General features: G+C 43.4%; 1 protein-coding gene across 1 annotated transcript in view; it reads right to left on the bottom strand.

The window, feature by feature from the left end:
- The window catches only part of LOC137091524 (kelch-like protein 29), a 269564-nt gene extending 257234 nt beyond the window's left edge, over positions 1-12330 (bottom strand). Inside the window, exons 1-2 of the mRNA XM_067456031.1 lie at positions 12180-12330; positions 6382-6453 (exon numbers count right to left, since the gene is read on the bottom strand). The gene's annotated coding sequence lies outside the window, so the exon portion shown is untranslated. The remainder of the gene's footprint in view (positions 1-6381; positions 6454-12179) is intronic.
- Positions 12331-12521: the final 191 nt, after the last annotated feature.

Here is a 12521-nt window from a genome sequence, read left to right as displayed (position 1 = left end):
CTCCACTGAAAGGGACGTGGAAGGCACCCAAGGCCGCCACGTACACCTTTAGTGTGGAGGGGGTCAACCCTGCCGAGAACCTAGCCTGCAGAAACTCCAGCACTGTACCAACCGGGCAGTTAACTGGGTCCCACTGGCGTTCTCTGCACCATGCTGAGAAAAGTCTCCATTTCAAAGCGTACAGCTTCCTTGTGGACGGAGCTCTGGAGTGTAGGATGGTCTCTACGACCTCGGCCGAGAGACCTTCCTCTATGAGCCTAGCCCCCTCAGAGGCCAGGCCCACAGTTTCCACATCTCCGGGCGTGGGTGCAGGAATCTCCCGCCCGCCTGAGAGAGTAGATCCCTCCTGGTCGGAATCTCCATCGGAGAGCCTTCCAGGAGAGATATCAGGTCCGAAAACCATACTCGGGTCGGCCAGTTCGGAGCCACTAGAAGTACCTGGGCCCCGTCCCGGCGTACCCTCTCCAGAACTCCTGGAAGCAAGACAATCGGGGGGAAGGCGTACAGAGGCAGCCTCGGCCACTCCTGTACCATGGCATCCAACCCCAGCGGGGCTGGATGGGTCAGAGAAAACCACTGCGGGCAGTGAGAATTCTCCGCCGAAGCAAACAGGTCTATCTCTGCTTTCCCATAAACCTTCCAAAGGAGCTCCACCACCTCTGGGTGGAGTCTCCATTCTCTGGGCCTCGGCCCCTGTCTCGACAGGCTGTCTGCTTCCTGATTCAGGGCCCCCGGGATATATACTGCCCTGATTGACAGCAATTTCCCTTGGGCCCACAGGAGGATCCGATGTGCCAATTTGTCCAACGGACGAGACCTCAGACCCCCCTGGTGATTTATATAGGCAACCACGGACGTGTTGTCTGTTCTGACTAGTACGTGGTGGCCCCTGAGGTCGGGCAGGAACTGTTTCAATGCAAGAAACACTGCGAGCATCTCTAGCCGATTTATGTGCCAGTGCCGCTGATGTTCCTGCCATAGACCCTGGGATGAGCGACCACTCATGGTCGCCCCCCAGCCCGTGAGAGAGGCATCTGTCGTTAGCGTTACGCGACGAACATGAGCCCCCAATACGGGACCCTGAGATAAAAACCCCGGGTTTTTCCACATGACCAGAGCACGTAGGCATCGCCGCGTGACTTTGATCGTGCGGAGCGGATTTCCCCTCGGGGAGAACCCTTTCGTTTTGAGCCACCACTGCAGTGGCCTCATGTACAGTAGGCCAAAAGGTATCACGTTGGACGCTGCAGCCATGAGACCTAACAGTTTCTGGAACTGTTTCACAGTGACGGCTCGGCCTAGCTTCTGTTCTTTGGCGGCTGCCAGGATCGATGCTATGCGTGTTGGCGATAATTGCGCCCGCATAATTACCGAGTCCCAGTTCACACCCAGAAAAGTGGTTCTCTGAGCCGGAGAAAGCACACTCTTCTTGGCGTTCAGCCTCAACCCCAGCTTCGACATATGGGCGAGAACAGCATCTCGATGCTGAACCGCCATCTGCTCTGTATTCGCTAGAATCAGCCGGTAGTCGATATAGTTCAGAATGCGGATGCCCTGCAGACGCAGCGGCGCCAGAGCTGCATCCACACACTTGGTGAACGTGCGGGGTGACAGTGCTAGACCGAAGGGAAGTACACGATATTGGTATGCCTCTCCCCCGAAGGCAAACCTCAGGAACTTCCTGTGATGTGGAAGGATGGAGACATGAAAATACGCATCTTTGAGGTCTATGGTGACAAACCAATCCTCCGATTTGACCTGCGCTACAATCTGTCTGAGTGTAAGCATCTTGAATTTGAGCTTGGCCACCGAGCGATTCAATAGCCGCAGATCTAATATCGGGCGTAAGCCCCCATCCTTCTTCGGCACGATGAAGTAACGGCTGTAAAAGCCCGACTCCCTGCTGGGAGGGGGAACCCTCTCTATAGCCCCTTTTTGCAGGAGTGTCTCTACTTCCTGTGCCATTACCAGAGCCTGCTCCGGGCCCACCTCTGTAGGTAGGACCCCGCAGAAAGGAGGTGGCCGACTTCTGAATTGAATGGCGTACCCCCTTTCTACTATCTGCAGGACCCAACGAGATATATTTGATAGACGTTTCCACTCGTCTAGAAAATCTACTAAGGGAACCAGCCTCTCGAGGCTGGCCTCTGGTGTATTTTGAGCAACAAGCGCAGTGCCCTGAAGCGGCGGACCGGCAGGGAACAACTGACTTGACTGCTCGGGGACCCCCCGAAGGGGGTGCGGACCACCCTCGGGTGGCCCGCGGAGACCGACTGCGCCCCGGCATTGCGGCGGGGTTGGCAGCGCGGCCCCCCGAGGGTGCCGTAGGGAAACGGGTACCGTTGGCAGGGGTAAACACCGTTTCCCTACGGGGGGAACCACCCTCAGCGTCCTGACGCTTCTGGCGTCAGGAACGCTTCGACGAGGCCTTCTTGGCGATCAGGACTGTCCGCAGATCAGCCCTGCCCCTCGAAGGCCTCGTCTGAGAGCGCCGCCCCTCGTCCCCATGCTGAGGGGGAGCTCGGGCAGCAACGCTCTGCTTTTGTTGAGCCCTGTGTGAGGAGCTCGTACTCGGCCTGGGCTGCTTGGTGGTATCAGCAGCAGCCCCAGGGACCTGGACCCGGAGAGGGAGGAACTGCTTGAGCGCCGCAGCTTGCTTTTTCGACTCCTGGAACCTCTCGGTGACAGTGTGAACTGCGTCACCGAAGAGGCCTCCAGGAGAAAGCGGCGCATCAAGCAGAAAGGCTTTCTCCCTCTCCTTGATGTCTGTGGGGTTTAACCATAAATGCCTCTCCGTAGCCACCAATGCTGCCATGGAGCGGCCAACACATCTGGCCGTCTCCTTGGTGGCCCGGAGAGCTAGATCGGCTGATGATCTCAATTCAGCGATAATATCTCCCCCCACAGCATCATTACTGTCCAGATCCCTTAGCAGGTCAGCCTGGTATGCCTGCACGATAGCCATCGTGTGCAGGCATGCAGCCGCTTGACCCGCTGCCGAGTACGCTTTACCCACCAACGCCGACGTTGTTTTTAATGGTCTGGTGGGTAAAGTCGGGGCCTTAAGGGACGATGCCGAGGAAGGTGAGAGATGGCTCGCGAGCGTCTCTTCGACCTTTGGCATCGCCCCATACCCATACTGTCTCAGCCCGCTGATGTTGCTGTAGACCGAAGTCTGCGGGCTGAAGACACGATATGATGCCGGTCTCTTCCACGATCTTGCCACCTCGGTGTGCAAATCGTGGAAGAACGGCAGGCCCCGTCGCTGAGGTTCTGAAGCGCGAGATGGCAGGAAGCGTTCGTCTAGCTTGCTATGACGTTTTCTTCCTGCCTCAGATCTTTCAGTGGGCCAGTCGATGTTTAATCTGGCCACTGCTCGCGTCAAAACCTCAACTAGCTCCTCACTAGCAGGGGACTGAAGTGGCGAGTCTTCAGTATCGATACTTTCAACGTCCACCTCCTCAGAGCTGGACAGATGAAGTACCGGCGACTCTCTCGGGGGGGAAGAAACCGCCATGCGTGCTTCCATGCCCCGAGAAGAGCCGCTGGATGGAGCAGGTGAGGGCAGAGATAAGGCAGCGCCCGTCTCTAACCCCTCTGCAACATCCAATTGTGATCCCCACGACTGCAGCCTTCGCTCCGCCTCGGCGGCAGCGGGACCAGAGCCGCGGGGAACACGAGCCGAGGCACCCTCCTCGAAGAGTGCCCGGCGGGAGCGCAGCGTTCTTAATGGCAATCGCTCACAGTGCTCGCAAGCAGCCCCCTCGAGGGCTGCCTGGGCATGCTGCGCTCCCAAGCAGGCTACACAAAGAGAGTGTGTATCCCCGCTCGTGATGTAGCGTGGGCAGGGATGAACACACCTCTTGAAATTGCTGCTTTCACTCGCCATATTCTATCTATTTTCTTTTCTCTTTGTTTGTTAATAATGAAATATTTAACAAAAGGGTGGAAAAACTCTGATATAGACAGACAAAAACACCAAATAGACAGACAGGTTCACACAGATCGCTTGCTGAAGGCTCAGAAGCTAGTTCCTGTTTGTTTTCACGGACGTTTTATAGCTTCCGGTCGATGACGTCATCACGCCGACGATCGATCTTTTTTCCGATGGAATGGTTCTACAGGCGCTTCACGACGCATTAACGCAGAGGCGTTTTCACAGCGTTTCGACGCAGCTCGAGTTCCCCGAAAGGGAACTGCATTTAAACTCAAACAGGCCGTTCATCAGCTGATCAAAAGTTTAAGACCATAGCCATAAAAAGGTGAAATCTGCACAAAAATATGGCTTTCATGTCATTGTCTTTCATGTCAAAATATGGCTTTCATGTCAAACTTGGGACATTGAAAAGTGGAAGAAAGTTTTATTCTCTGACAAGAAAAAAATTAACCTGGATGGTCCTGATGGCTTCCAACATTACTGGCATGACAAGATGATCCCACCCGAGATGTTTTCTACGTGGCACAGTGGAGGAGGCTCCATCATGATCTGGGGTGCTTTTTCCTTCAATGGGAAAATGGAGCTTCAGGTTGTGCAGGGGCGTCAAACGGCGACTGGCTATGTGGATCTGTTGCAGCGGGCATCCATCTTGACCGAGGGCCCCCGTCTGTGCGGTAATGAATGGGTCTTTCAACAGGACAACGTTGCAATTCACAAAGCCCGCCTGACGAAGGACTTCTTCCAGGAGAATAACGTTGCTCTTTTAGACCATCCTGCGTGTTCCCCTGATTTAAATCCCATTGAGAACATTTGGGGATGGATAGCAAGGGAAGTTTACAAAAATGGACGTCAGTTCCAGACCGTGGATGGCCTTCGTGAAGCCATCTTTACCACATGGAGAAACGTTCCCACCAGCCTCCTGGAAACAGTCGCATCAAGCATGCCGAAACGAGTTTTTGAAGTGATCAAAAAGAATGGAGGGGCTACTCACTACTGAGTCCTTTTTTGACACTGTTGTGCATTTATTTTTGGGCTATGGTCTTAAAATTTTGATCAGCTGATGAACGGCCTGTTTGAGTTTAAATGCAGTTTTCAATAAATTGCCTACTCTCTATTTTTTGTTTCTTGCTCCTGTTCCTTCTTTTGGCATTTTGAAGCAGCACTTACAGCCCGGTTATGATCCACAAGTGCGAAATGTGTAAAACTTGCAATGCATCCCCTGGTCTTAAGATTTTGATCAGGAGTGTATCATCACTGGCATAAGCGCATACAGCTTACTGAGAACAGCACAGCCTAACCACAAGGTCTACACTCCACGATAATGGTAACCTAAAAACAACAAATACAATAAAAAAACAACATAACTTTTAAATGTCAACTATAACATCAAATGTTAACAGGTCTTTCCCTTTACAAAAAAAAAAAAAAAACACATTCAACAGCACTTAATTTCAACATTTATTCTCCTGATCCATCCCTGTTCAAAGCTTGCTAGGAACTAGAAATACACTGCCCAGTTCAGTCAGCACAACATAAATGATTCATCTAGTTCCAACACAAATGGTTTAGTGTAACATAGGTTTTACACATTTTAGTTCATTTAACGTAATACAATTGAGTAAAATGGCAATTAAGTTAAAAAAAACTAACGATTTGTTACCATGCTTCAAATCCTTGCGTATTATTGCTGTTTCAGCTTATTTTATTTAAATAAACTGAGCAAATAGCTATATATATATATATATATATATATATATATATATATATATAGATTGTGGTTGCTAGCAAAGAAGCCATGGTTACAAATTAAATGATTACTTTCCATCTGCAAATTCTATCATCCTCTGGATTATATCAATTAGGTTATAATGTGGTTGTTTAATATATAAACTACAGACGTTTTTTTTTGTTTTTTTTGCAAAAATAAAAAATGTCAAGACCAGCACCACATTATAGAATATTACTCACACCATGATAAACATGCATTAATATATTATTATAATTCCTAATTTTGTAGTAGCAAACTAATTTTCAAGTTACAATTCACTGCTGAAAGTGCAGATCTCACACTTTTTTTGCGGGACATGTATCTGCATTTTCCCTGTAATCTCTGTCTATAGATCCTGACATTCACCAATTAAGTTGTCTCCTCTGAGACTGTCACACAGCAGGTATTCCAGTGTGAGATCTCAGCCACAACAACACACATCCTCAAAGAAATACATCCATCATCTTCATAAAGAGATCAAATGAAAAATAATTTCCAAAACAAATTAAAAGAATGTTCCGGGTTTGATACTAAAGCTGTGTGGACATCCTTTGCACAGAAAATAAATTCAACTTTTTGCCTCTGTTTGATTCACAATCATAATACTCTTCACGACCAAATCAGCTTCAGCAATGATAAAGAACAAAATGCCATGCTTAATTTCAAAACTACTCACCGAAAATAGTCTCTGATCGATGCACATCATATAGAAAAGTTGAGCACTTTTCTCCTTTAAATCACATGGCACCTGTTAAAGAAATGAGAAACATCCATCATAAATTAAAGCTGCAAGCAGCATTTAGCGGGGTTCAAGCATTTAAGGCCTTTAAACAGTTAAGGTCTTTTGTATGTAAGGCCTTTAAGCATTAAATTAATTTAAACTGAGATGAAATGAAGATCTGAGCATTCATTGAGGATTTATTAAAGGGTTTCGGTCAAGGCCACATATTGAAATGACCCAATTATAGCCATCCAAATGCAAATGCCAGTCATTTTGGATAATATTGACCTGTCAGAATGAGCAGATCTAACAAATCATTTGAACATTATACGATAATAGATACAAAAGACCATTTACAACAATTACAGGAAATTTACCATAGCAAACGCATCAAAGCTTTTATAGTTATAGCGCCACCTATAGACCAATCTCCATAAAAGTTTGAATGCTTGTTTAGAGTCACATGTCACATTTACTTAACTATTTTTGAGAAGATCTAAACATTTATTGAGGAGTTAAAGGTTCAGGTACACTTGGTCAAAGTCACATTTTGATATGACCCTATTATAGCCATCCAAATGCAAAAGTATTTTTTTTGGATAATTATTGAGAATGAGGACATATGTCATGGTAGCTTGCTGTCACGTGACGAATTGGGCGGTGTCTGAGCCCGTCCACCATTTTGGGATCCTACGCTATCGGTTGCCAGGGGCAACATTGTAAGAGCGATACAGAGATCGGAGCAGGAAAGACGGCTTGAGGAATTATCATCACCGCGTTTAAACGGAGAAATGGAGGCCTCTTACAGGGAGAAACTTACTACCAGCGCCAGGCAGAGGTATTTAAGCTGGCTGAGATCAAAAACGTCGACCCATACGAGCTGCCTGCAGCACAATGGAACAGAGACCTAACGTTAGACGCTTTACTACCTTCCTGAAATGTTTCTATACATATATTTTCTGTGCATTCTGAATAATAAATAAATAAATCTCCCCACTATCCTGCAGCAGTCCAGTGCTCGTCCTCTCAGTAAGAGTTTTTCTCGTACTGATCGTATTTAATACCTGTTGAGTTTTGATTTCTAAATGAATTTGACTAATAAAAAGGATCGCTTGTGTGTGCTGGTGCTTTTAGTCCAGCCTTCTTAAGTAGAATAAATGCTCGGTACGTGCCTTAAATTAATGTAACGTTAGAGGAAAATTTGTCAACTATAGGCCTACTTTGAATATTAATTAAGCGTTTTGGGCATAAACATGTAAATTACATACAGTAAAATGATTGATAGTGAAAATGACAGAATAGTGATCAAAATGTTTAATACAAATAAATAAAGGATCGTATTCATCAGGTGTTACACACTTCAGCTTCGCGGTCACGAGTTTAGACGATGACTGACACCCTGTGGTGAATTATAGCGTATGTTTATCAGCAGCTGCTTTCTCAGCTCGGCTTGGGTGGATTAAAACTTCATGTTACATTGAGTTTAGAAAATGTTGTACTTAATAATCATCAGAATATCTCTTCTCCAGTCTCTGTCCGAATCCACTAAGGCGAGTACTATCCTCCCAAAATGGCAGAAGGGGGAGGATTCCGTGATCTCTATGGGCGGGGCACTGTGTCGTGACGACATCTCATTCTCAATTGATCTAGAGAGTCAGAATGAGCAGATCTAACAAATGATTTGAACATTATATGATAACAGATGGAAAAGGCCATTTACAGCCAATAAAGGGAATTTACCATAGGAAATGCATGGTTTTAAAGCTTTTTAACAGTATAGCGCCACCTATGGTATGATCTCCATAAAACTTTGCATGCTTCTTCAGCATGTTATGCCACATATACCCAACAATTGTCGTGAAGTTTTGAGTTTTCCCTTAGTATTTATAGGCTTTTGAATGTATTTTGCCACACCTCTTTTCTAAATGTCCCTGTTATGGCCATCCAAATGCAAAAGTTCAACTTTTTTTTCAAAGATGATTGCTCTAGAGAGTCCAGAGAATTGTCCTAGACTGATTTGGTTCCAATCGGGTAAAAAACCAGGGACTAGTTTGCAAAAGTAGGTTTTTAACATAATTGCAAATATTTAATAAACGATTTGATTGACAGCAATGGCTCTGAGGCAAAGTTATTTAACATGAGGAGATCTATCAATTGATATGCATATGGTGTGGATATGTCAAACACCACGTGATTACAGAGCCATAAAACTCGTTAGCGCCAACTAGTGGTTGATTTCTTTCAAAATTCTTACAGACCTCTAGGGCCATGAGTCAAACATGCCCATCAAGTTTCGTTCTGATTGGCCTCCGTTAACCTTGTCTTATAGGTATCAACTTCATTGGCCGATGGCGGCCATGTTGATTGAGATACGCTGATGTCCTCATATACATACATGGGGCCTTGGACCAAGATACTGTATACCAATTTTCAAGTCAATCAGACTAACAGTCAGGTGGTTATAGCCGTTTTTATGTTTTTTTTAACATTATAGCGCCACCTAGAGCCCAATCATCGCGATTTTTTTATCGTGACCAAAGATTGAGCCCATACATAAGTGCACCAAGTTTGGTGATGATATCTCATTTCTTTCTTGAGTTATAGCCTTATTAATAAAATAGGCTCCGCCTTGAACGTCCATTTTGACGCCCCTTAGCAAAATTGAATCAAAGTTTCAACTTTTTTTCAATGATTATTGATAATCTGACTCCAGAGAATATTTCCGCACTGGTTTGGTTCCGATAGGTCAAAAAACCAGGCACCAGTTTGCAAAAGTAGGTTTTTCAAAAAACCCAAAATATCTCAAAATTGGCGCCTGAAGAGCGAGCCAAGGATTCCAACGATATAAGGCACTTGAGGCTACGGCCAACGGTCTAGGAGTTATGAGCAGTTTTGCGCAATTGATCGCTATAGCGCCACCTATGGGCCAATCTGGCTCATAATTTGATAACCTCTCCTCGATTTTTGTACTACCTATTGGGCTAGTTTCAAGTCTCTAGCCCTTATGGTTTGGTCTGCACGATGCGTTTTACGGCAGAATAAAAACCGGCACAAATACAATAGGTTTTCAAGCACTTCGTGCTTGAACCCCTAATAAGTCATTATCAGATTATGTTAGAGAGCTCAGAGGACACAGGGACACTTAAACATGCTTTTCAAAGTCAAGTCACCATAAAGCCGTTTTAACAACCTCTAAGACAATAAATCAGCTCTCTAGTTATAAGACTTCCATGCAGAATAGCAGTTATAAACTGTTATAAAAAAAAAAAAAATATATATATATATATATATATATATATATATATATATATATATATATATATATATATATATATATATATATATATATATATATATATATAAAATAGTGAATAATCACAAGGAACCTTCATGAAAGAAACAATTGAATCTCAGAAAGAAATTTGTTCCACATTTCACCATTCAAATTCCCTATAAAATCAACATTTTAAATCCCAAAATATCAAAAATATTTTAATTACTGTAATGCAAAAAACTTTATGTATTAATAAACAATATAATAAAATATAAAGTTTTAGCATTATACACAACAAATTCTTACAGTATGTATACATGAACTCATCTTGCAAGGTGTAATACACCTTGATAGTACCAGCTTGTATCCCTTTAGAACATCTACATTTTTTTAATACATTGTGAATCACATCTTAAATAACGTTCTCGAAAAGTTTCATTAGATTTACTTGTCTCATCTGAACTAAAAAAACACAGACGGCTTCAGATGAGTGTGAAGTGCCTCATTCGTGTGCATAAGTTTTGTTCTGTGTTCTGTGTGAAATCTAGGCTGATCTGAAGATCTCCAACACTTACTGAACCGTAAAGACCTAAAGACCTGTGTCAACATGAAGACATGCTCAATTAATGTCCTTTCCAAGCCAGATTTCAATTTAATTCTTCCCATTATTCTGCTTGCTTTCCTGTGTAGTTGCGACAGAGCTGAAGGTCTGGCAGCAATTTTAACCATCTGTGTGATTTTACCAATGTCTAAGAAATGAAGTGGAATATGTACATTTCCTCTTAATTGTTAAAAGTTGTCATGAATGCCAATCTCATCTGTGTAATTGGACTTTCGGCTCTAAATATCAGGAGTGAAGCAAAGAACCTGATTGACAGCATTAGATGAACAATCTTTAACTTTATTAAGAGGCAATAATTGAGTATAATGTCTGAAAAACATTTGAGGAAATATGTAAGGATGTTTGAATGATCTGGTACAGTTTCTGACAGCAAATGAGATGTAAACTGACCTGACGACCACAAAGATCACAGGTCTGTCAATCACCACCTGAACACAGTCAAACACCGTGTCTCTCTCAACAGCATCAATAATTCATCGCAGCACCTGCCAGAACATGAACTAACCAGGCTTATCACCTGGACAAATCAATTAATAGATTTCAGCATAATGAATCAGATAAGCACTGCTACACACAATTACTATTGTCTTGATTACTTGCAAGGAATGAAGCAGCTTGATTTAACATTCAAAAAATGCAGAGAGACTCAATCTTCTTCAAATCAACATTGATCACAAACTAACCTACACAATTTAAAAACACCAAAAATGATTGAAATGCATCACATGCATCTACAATTCAATGTCAAACAGCCCAACATGTGACTCATCATTTAAATATGCCAATCAAACACTTTTACATGTAAAATTAAAAATCTATATGGCTATTTGTTAAATTATTAAAGTAACAAGTAAATGCTACTGCAAAACCTGCATGAAATGCATCAGGAAAGAAACAAACTACAGACTACAAGAAGTTTCAAATAATGGAATGAAATGTTTAATATTGACTCTCTCAGCAGCAGCAGTCATTGTCATTTCACCAGAGGTTTGTATAGCTACACAAAAATGACAAATCAGAAAAAGACAGTGAGTGAAGTGAAACTCAATCATCCTCAAATCAACACAGATCACAACTTAAACACACTGAATAAATAGTTTGCTTTATGATGAAATTGTATTATATTGCATGACATTTTAAGTTGTATTTATGCATTATATTTTTCATCTACCTTTGTTTTAAATATTGTACTATTGTTTGGCATCGACATCTATATCATTCATAAATAACTGTGCCTATAATATATGTCAAACAAGCTACCTGCTCATGTAAGGTACTTTTTTAAGTCAAATAAAAAAAACACACACACACACAAAAAAAATACAAACACATTATAATTTCAATTAACATAAATCTATCAACTCAATGATATAGCAAAACATCAAAACTATCAGCACATGTCTAAACTGTTTAAATAAATTTCGCTTCCACGTCACATTAAAACCTTGATAACTACCAAGTGCAAACGATGACAATAATTGTCATTTAACCAGCTGTAACTATCAACATAAAACACAGCATGCCAGAATCAAGTATTGATTGCAACGATTATTAATTAAGTGGCAATGGTTCCACACCTGTAACTGTTCAGAAAAGTGAAAACTGGCGTCTCCAGTGACTCTTTTCTCAAATTCTGGAGGGCAGAAGCAACGTTCAACATTAATGCCCAGCCAAAACATACTGCCATCACCTATAGATCTGAGCAACTGTATTATAGATTATATAGCGACTGTAGAGGGAAATAAAGCAGCCTCTCTTAGTGAAACAAAAATGCAGAAATCACACTCCTGATAATTACAGTAGAGGTAGTTTGTAAAGACAATATGATGATGATAATCTGAACTCCAGCGGTCTTACCTTGAGATGAATCTGCGCGCGTTTGTTTCATTCTATCACAGAATCCCTAGCTCTACTGTCAGTGATGATGCTGAGTGCTCACGCTGATGGGAAGATGAGGAGGAGGAGGATGATGCTGGGGTATTCAGCGCGCGTATGTATGTGTTTTGAGAGTCAGCGCGCACCGACGGCCTGTGGTGCGCGTGTGTGTGAGAGAGATTCTCGCTGCTCCGCCCATTGAACTCTACTATTACTAAAGACACAGCGCCACCTGCCGAGAGAGAGAAGGTGCAGGTGCATCAAGTTTAACAGCAAAGTAAACAGTAAGATGAACATTCAGTTTGTATTGCAAGCTCATCATTT

This window comes from Pseudorasbora parva, chromosome 10 (genome assembly GCF_024679245.1).
Source record: "Pseudorasbora parva isolate DD20220531a chromosome 10, ASM2467924v1, whole genome shotgun sequence".
Classification (NCBI taxonomy): Eukaryota; Metazoa; Chordata; class Actinopteri; order Cypriniformes; family Gobionidae; genus Pseudorasbora; species Pseudorasbora parva.
Note: the sequence above shows the minus strand (reverse complement) of the source record. Positions and strands in the feature narration are given on the sequence as shown.